At 38.7% G+C, this 7,500-nt stretch overlaps 1 long non-coding RNA gene across 1 annotated transcript; it reads right to left on the reverse strand.

Moving 5' to 3' along the window:
- Positions 1-176: 176 nt before the first annotated feature.
- Positions 177-5,807, reverse strand: LOC130548818 (uncharacterized). The gene is made up of 4 exons (XR_008962085.1): positions 5,476-5,807; positions 4,044-4,252; positions 2,840-2,874; positions 177-809 (listed from the first exon to the last, which is right to left on the reverse strand). It is a non-coding gene; the product is annotated as an uncharacterized LOC130548818 (long non-coding RNA).
- Between the last annotated feature and the right edge of the window lie 1,693 nt (positions 5,808-7,500).

Consider the following 7,500-nt stretch of genomic DNA (forward strand, 5'->3'; position numbering starts at 1 on the left):
GATAGATAGATAGATAGATAGATAGATAGATAGATAGATAGATAGATAGATAGATAGATAGATAGACATGGAGGAATGGAGATGAATGGAAAGAAAGAAAGAAAGAAAGAAAGAAAGAAAGAAAGAAAGAAAGAAAGAAAGAAAGAAAGAAAGAAAGACGAATAGATAAAGATGGATGGAAAGAATGGATGGATGGATGGATGGATGGATGGAAGGATGGCTGGAAAGAAAGAGAAAGAAAGAAGGAAAGAAAGGAGGAAGGAAAGAAAGGAGGAAGAAAGAAAGAAAGAAAGAAAGAAAGAAAGAAAGAAAGAAAGAAAGAAAGAAAGAAAGAAAGAAAGAAAGAAAGAAAGAAAGACAGGCCTAGACAGATTCCAGATTTCTTACACAGTCCAGTACATCACAATACCTTTCAGATCATGATATTTCAAGTCAGTTAAGAGATTTGTTTTCAGTGCAGCTATACAGTACGTCTCTGCTAGAACACATGAGAACCTGCTCAACCACACACGGCCAAACCGCCCTGAAGCCGTTTGAGAGATTATGACTGTAGCCGCTGATGTGTGCGCGCGAGGTCATTGAGTATTGACACATTGCTTCAATTCCATTCTGCAAAATGAAGCAAATATTGACAATATTAGTAGATTAATTTGAAATCTACCTTCCTCCATATAATGCCATCGTCTCCAATGGTAACAGCATTAAAACCGTCTCCTGTATGCGTCTACAGCGCCGTCACATAGCTGTAATATCTCAAATCGCTCTGTCAGGTGAAGACATGTCGGCCGACCTGCCTCTACACATCCCGTCTGAAAGATCAGAACATGCGTCATCAGAAACAAATAATAACGTGATTTTGGGCTTCAATGACACGCACAATAAAGTTGGATGTGTACCAAAATCTGTGCACCTCAAATCATATACGATGATTAGCGCAAGTTATAAAACAAACATGAGCTAATATTTTAACTCTGGTTAAAGTTGCAATCTGTATTTTTGTAAAAATAAATAAATGATTTTAACGTTGCGCTGTCAAGTATGATTCGGCGTAAAACATCATTTTGACGTTATTTGACTTTAATCCACATTAACAAAAGTACACAAAGTAAACATGTCATTTTATATTTCAAACAGAGGTGGCGATAAAGAGGCAAAATCTTCCGATTTCATTGACAGGTGTAAGTCCATGTCCAATCCAGCGATGAACTTCTGTCATTATTTCTGTTGGGGTTTTTTGCAGTAGACGACTTAACCAGCCCATCTCATGTTTTATTTGTTTGTTTATGTGAAGCGTTTGTTTGTGCGATGTGTTTATCGACTTGTGTTAAGTGATAATGGCCAATTATCGGGTGCAAACTGGCCCTTTTCTCCTCCGATTGCTTTCTGCTTCATAGATCTCTCTGTCAATAGCAATCCAGGCACGCTGACATTTTCCTACGGCTAAAAATCCTGCTTCCATTTTCACTGAGTGGAGGTGATCGAGATCGTACATTTAAATTCTACTTCGTGAAAATTGACAACAAACAGATCAACGTTTAATTTAGACACAACGAAGAAAGTTCACACAATAACAACAACAAAGAAGAGGAGGATTGTGGGTAAGCTGTCAACCTTTGACATTTTCTTGATCCCTCAAGCAAGAGTCGCAGATCTCGCACACACCTGTAACACTCTCGTGTGTTAGCCGAAGAGCCGGCCTGACCCGTAAGGTGTCGGCTTCCAGTGGGAATGACAGCTTATATATCACTTCTATATTTTGTAGGTGGGCGGCCCGGTCCGGTCCACCCTCCGAATGACCATTCATTGGGATTACAATGACATTAAAGTATGCGTTTAGTTGCATTGTTGGGAAACATACAGAAAAGTTTATGACTGCTGAGAGACTTAGTTAACCCAAAGGCTGTTCATTTGCAAACATTTTTTCACCTGTCAATCATCATCACACGGTAAGCACAAAAGGCCGAAAAGGGTCGCCGTTTTAAATCTGCCCTCAGAGGCAGTCATTCAAATAAAGACACAAAATGTATTGTAAACAACCAGAGAGTGATATAAAGTGATTCACGCTAAAATAAAAATGGTCATTGATTTGCCGTTAAGTCGATCAAAACCTGTATACGACTCTTTCTTCCCTGGAACACAAAAGAAAATATTTTGAGAAATTTGGTTTTGTGTCCAAACAATGGAAGTCAATGGGGTCAATGTTGTTTGGACAGTAAAATGTTGTTACGACAATAAAAGGCTAATCTCATTATCAGTCATTCAGATCTCACTGCCATCGTAAAAATGCATATCGGCCCGGTACTTCCTAAACGGCGGTTTGTGGGAATCTGGGAGCGCTGAACCTTGAGGTACTCTAGAATGAGGACACAAACGATGCTAAAGAGGACGTCTGTGGTAAATGTCATAAAACTGCAGACTTCCAGACAACTTCGACAGCTGCAAGGCAGATTTGCAATACCACACACACCGATTCATTTATTTGAAGCTGCAATTCGTAACGTTTGCATCTCTATCGCCATCTCTGTTTGAAACGAAATGCCAGGTTACTTTATGTACTGTACTTATCTTTACATGGGTTAAACTCAAATGATGACAACTCCTCCATGATTTTTTTGCATTGCATTTTATTTGATGATATTTATGTTTTTTATGTTTACTCTTAACCAATTGAAGGCAATCCCTGCTTGATTTTTTTTGCATTGTATTTTATTTTATGATATTTATGTTTTTTACTTTTGCTCTTAACCAAATTGCAAAACCAACCAAAAAAAGCATTTAAATGGTGTAAATGGGTTTTATATTGACTGCACCCAAAACAATAATTCTATAGTTTACTTACATTATGTTGTTCCAAACTTTGATTAATTTCTTTCTCTGAAACACAAAATGTTTTTTTTAGCGAAACACTGATTTCAAGATTGAAAAAGTTAAAACAGAAAAGTTTCATAAAAGTCGTCACATAAGATATTCTGAAATGTGTCCTGAAAGATCAACAAGTTCATTTAGTTTACTAAAACTATTAAACATTTCTGTTTATTGAAATAAAAAACATATATTTTAAAAATCAAAGTAAACAAAAATAAGAACTGTTGCCTCAGGATTAACCTGAATAAAAAAAAAACAAATACCTGAAAATACATAAAAACGAAACAAAAACAAATTCATCTTATAGAGCGACATAAAAAATAAACAAATACATCACAAAACAACAAAAGCACATAACAAAATTTCCAAAAACGAAACCAAAACTATGAACTAAAAATCCCAAAATAAAAGCCAATTCAAAATGAATACAACTACAATAAAACTGGTGAAAAAAACAAAATCTCTGCTTATCAACTGACTAGTAACCTGAATGCTGGTGTTCCCAGCATGCACTGGGGCAAAAAAATCAATAAATAATATAATAGCGTCCCTACTTGTATTTATACTTTAGCTGTCACATTTAGCAATGTCTTTTGTGATGTCTGGAGTGCTTCCTGACTATTTCTCCATCCTTTCAGGCATTCTAATATGGGCTGTCAGTTCTTCTGCTCTATTCTTAAAGCGCTACTACTTCTCTTTCTATGTTTCCGTCTTTGTTCATACCCCCCTTTTGTTTCTCCGTCTTTCTGTGTAGCGTAGAGGGGGCCGACTCTCTGCAGAGCAACAGCGTGCCAGTCTACTTCAACGACGGTGGCGGTCTCAACGTGTGTATGTGTTTAAAGGGCTCAGTTGCGGTTCACGCGCTGGGAGATCGCATTGGCATCCAGCCTTTGATCCTTTGAGAGTTCTCAGAGAGTGCTCTGGTTTTAGGCAAGTGTGTATTTGTGTTGGCATAATCGAGTTATGGCTGACAATCGAAAAAGGTCAACGGGGTCACGGTTTTGTGTTCTTCCACTTTGGGACAAAGTGACCTCAGCACGCAAATCTGTAACCCTCAGTGCTCAAAGGATTAATAATTGTAGTTGCTGACTTAGAAGACAGCTCCCTACGTAGGCACCTCACTATATTTTGTAGCGCAGCCACGCTCGCTCCCTCTCTAAATCTCTGTTTAAACTCACGCTGCGATACAGATGCAGACACCGCGTGCCGTCTGGGCCGTTTTAATAAGGCGCTGCGGCAGGAATTCCTTTGAACTTCTCTTTATGATGGAAGTTCCTCGTTTCATTATTTCGGTGACATTTCCTGCTTCCGTCTCCACAAGCCAAACCGTTCATTCAAACCGTCTGCCTTCCTTTTCACGCCCCGAGCAGGCTTTGCGGCCACTTTTCTGAAAGAGAAAGCCATGAATCTGATTAGGATCATGTGCAACAGGAATGATCCTCTAAGTATTTTGAGACATTGCACAAAGAGAGGGAATTTTATTATTTCATGGGTCACAAGGGTGGCGAAAGCTGCTAAGCAGAATCTGAAAACTGTAGGGTTTGTACCGTCCTGATGAGCTTCAGGAGATTTGTATGTGCTTTCACTTAAAGGTGCTTAAAAGGTACTTCACAGCGATGCCATGGAAGAACCATTCAGTTAAAGGCTCTTTAAAGAACCAGCTCTTTCTTACTTTTTTATACTTTTTACAGATGTTAAACGTTCTTTATGGAACCAAAAGGTTCTTCTACATCAAAGAACCTTTTGTAGCATGTTTTTTAAGAGTATGGATGTTTACATTAAACAAAGATAAACAAATTAAAATAGTTGGTTTATTCATATCAATTTGTACGTTTTAGTACGATCTGATTTTGTGGGTTCGGTTCGGTTTAGGGGCGGGGCTTAATTATATATTTTCCTAACAGTCATATTTTTTGTATGATTTACATTGTACGTATTTATATAAATTAACCTTGCCGTAAAATAGTTACAAAAACAGTCTGGTTTCCCCCAAAATTCAACAGCTCATATGAGCAACACTGTAAAAAAATACCCGTGAAAGCAGTAACGGTAAACATTTTTTGTAAGTAAAATTTACACCCACTTTGTAAATTTGAAGTCTATTCCTGTAATTTAACATTTTTCACAGCATTAAAAAAGAAACGGAACGCAAGTAAAAACAGTAAAATTCTGTCAAATCAGTTTTTAGTTACGAGTAGGCAATGAAAATCTAAATCATAGTCACTGTTTAAGTCCATTAGAAAATATGAAAAAAAACTATTTCAGGCGCCTGACAGCAGGGATATACTAACAGGACGAAAATATAAATATAACTAATATATTCATGAACTATAGCCCAGGTATGGATGTTTAGCGCTCACACAATGTCGTAACAGCCACATATCAATACCTATTGATCTATCTATCGATCTATATATCAAAATACAAAATGCCTCTCTGTCCTCAGCTTTGACCTTCAGCTAGCTAAAACCACAAACAAATCCGGAAACCAAACATCTAATTAGCAATTCTGTAAGTTTCTCAGAGGGTCTTAACTGAGATCTTTCTGCAAGCCTGTGGGCAAAACAGACCTGATTAGGAGTTAAAGCACCTGAGCTCTACCGTACTGACCCATTTCAGACGTCCGGCGGGCCTCACAGATGACCTGCAAAAAGTAAACAGTTTAGCTCTTCTGACGTCGAACGTGCGCAACACAAAGCTGCTTTTTACACGATGGCAATCCGTATTGATTTCAACATTTTGAGATGAGATGAAATGTAAGCACTTAAAGAACATCTCCGTCGAGTTCTCCAAAGCCAGAATTTCAATCATATTCAACATAAAAGGCAACACTGCAAATGTTGGATTACCTCCAAACATTTGGTCATTTGGCTCTTGCAACATCCAGTCTGGGCTGTCGACAGGCGGGGGGACGGGGAAAATTCTCCCAGGGCCTGGGCCGGGGCCAGTTATCCCCCCCACCCCACCCCCCCAGGGGCCTCCTATGGTGGACGGGAGACCCACCCAAAAAAGATTGTTTTTGAGCAAAAACAAAGGAATAGGAGGTGGTTTAAGTTTCAGTCTGTGCAATCTCTGTAGAAAACTATAGATAGCTGTACATTTTATCCGCATGCGTGTTCCTGAGAATCCAAACCCAGGACTTTTGTGTTGGTAATGCAATTCTCCACCGACCGAGCTGTATTTAAAGAACAAAAAGTACAACACATGCTGATAAAGAAGTATAGCTTGAGTGGGTGTATAAATAATGTATTGCACTGTCGGGCCTTTACTTTTACCAAATAAATAAATGTAATTTACAACATCTAGTCCTAAATATTTTTCTTTGAACAAAAATAGACAAGACACCATTTCGAAGCGTAGCACTCACTCACTGAATATCTTCGTTATAAACCAATTTGCAGTTCTCGAATCATTTATCAAACGTGCAATTACACGCGGGTGGCTTTTGCGCTTGATAAAAACAGAACTCATAATTTCTCCACTGCTAATAGTTCTAAGACGCATCGTACGAACATACAAAACTTGCCTGAAGAGAGAAAGAAAAAAGACAAAACTGATGCTTTTATGCAAATATGCACAGCTTGCCGCTTTTAAACTTGAGCATATTTTTAATAACGCCCCCCCCCATTTACATTTGGGAGAGCTTATTGCACCGCTCGCAGACACAAAAATGCAAACATTAAAACTGAACTCTTGCCAAAAATATCCCAAAGCAGACTATCTTGTTTCATCCTTAAAGTGATAGTTCACCCAAAACTGAAAACTCTGTCATGTCAAACCTGTATGAGATTCTTTCTTCCGCAGAACACAAAAGAAGATATTTTGTTGACCGAACAGCGATGGCAGCCATTCGCTTGCATTGGTTTTGTGTCCGTACAGTAGAAGTCAATGGCTGCCATCGCTGTTCGGTTGTCGACATTCTTAAAAGTATCTTCTTCTGTGACCGTTCACTCAAAAATAAAAATGACGTCAACGTTTATTCACCCTTACGTTGTGCATGACTCTTCCTTTAGTTAAACGCAAAAGAAGATATTTTGAGAAATGTCTCAGGTTTTGTCTTCATACAATGGAAGTCAAGGGGGTTCAGTGTTGTTTGGTTACCGACGTTCTTCAAAATATCTTCTTTTGTGTTCTGCAGAAGAAAGAAAGTCACAAGGTTTGCAATGACTGAACAGTCGTAGTCCAAGCCGTTTACATGGGTCTGCGTGTACTTTAGTAAGTCAATAAAACGCCTTAATGTGTAGTTAGGAATTCTCTTTAAAATCTGCCGTCTGAGTGACACCCTCCCTACTGATGCACACTGCGCCTGGCATGCCCTGTAAAAGTCCAGCCTTTGTTTTTCCATATGGTTTTGGCATGCTAGCATCATTGTAACAGTTAGCCTGCAGCTAAGGGCATTAACAACCGGAAAATCCAGTCTGTCCAGCTGCCAGTCGCCTGCAGATGCTCTCGGCGTGATGTTTTTGATATCTGATATCTCAGATTCAATCTCTAGTGTAGATAAATAGATCTGCGATCAGAATCTCAAAGGTGCCAAACGCTTTTAAAATCGTGAGATAAACTGTAGGATTTCTATTGTCGTGGAGGGCTTCAGTGGATTCGTATGTTCTTTGACGTATGGACTTTTAGATCCGT

This window comes from Triplophysa rosa, linkage group LG25, assembly GCF_024868665.1.
Source record: "Triplophysa rosa linkage group LG25, Trosa_1v2, whole genome shotgun sequence".
Taxonomy (NCBI): Eukaryota; Metazoa; Chordata; class Actinopteri; order Cypriniformes; family Nemacheilidae; genus Triplophysa; species Triplophysa rosa.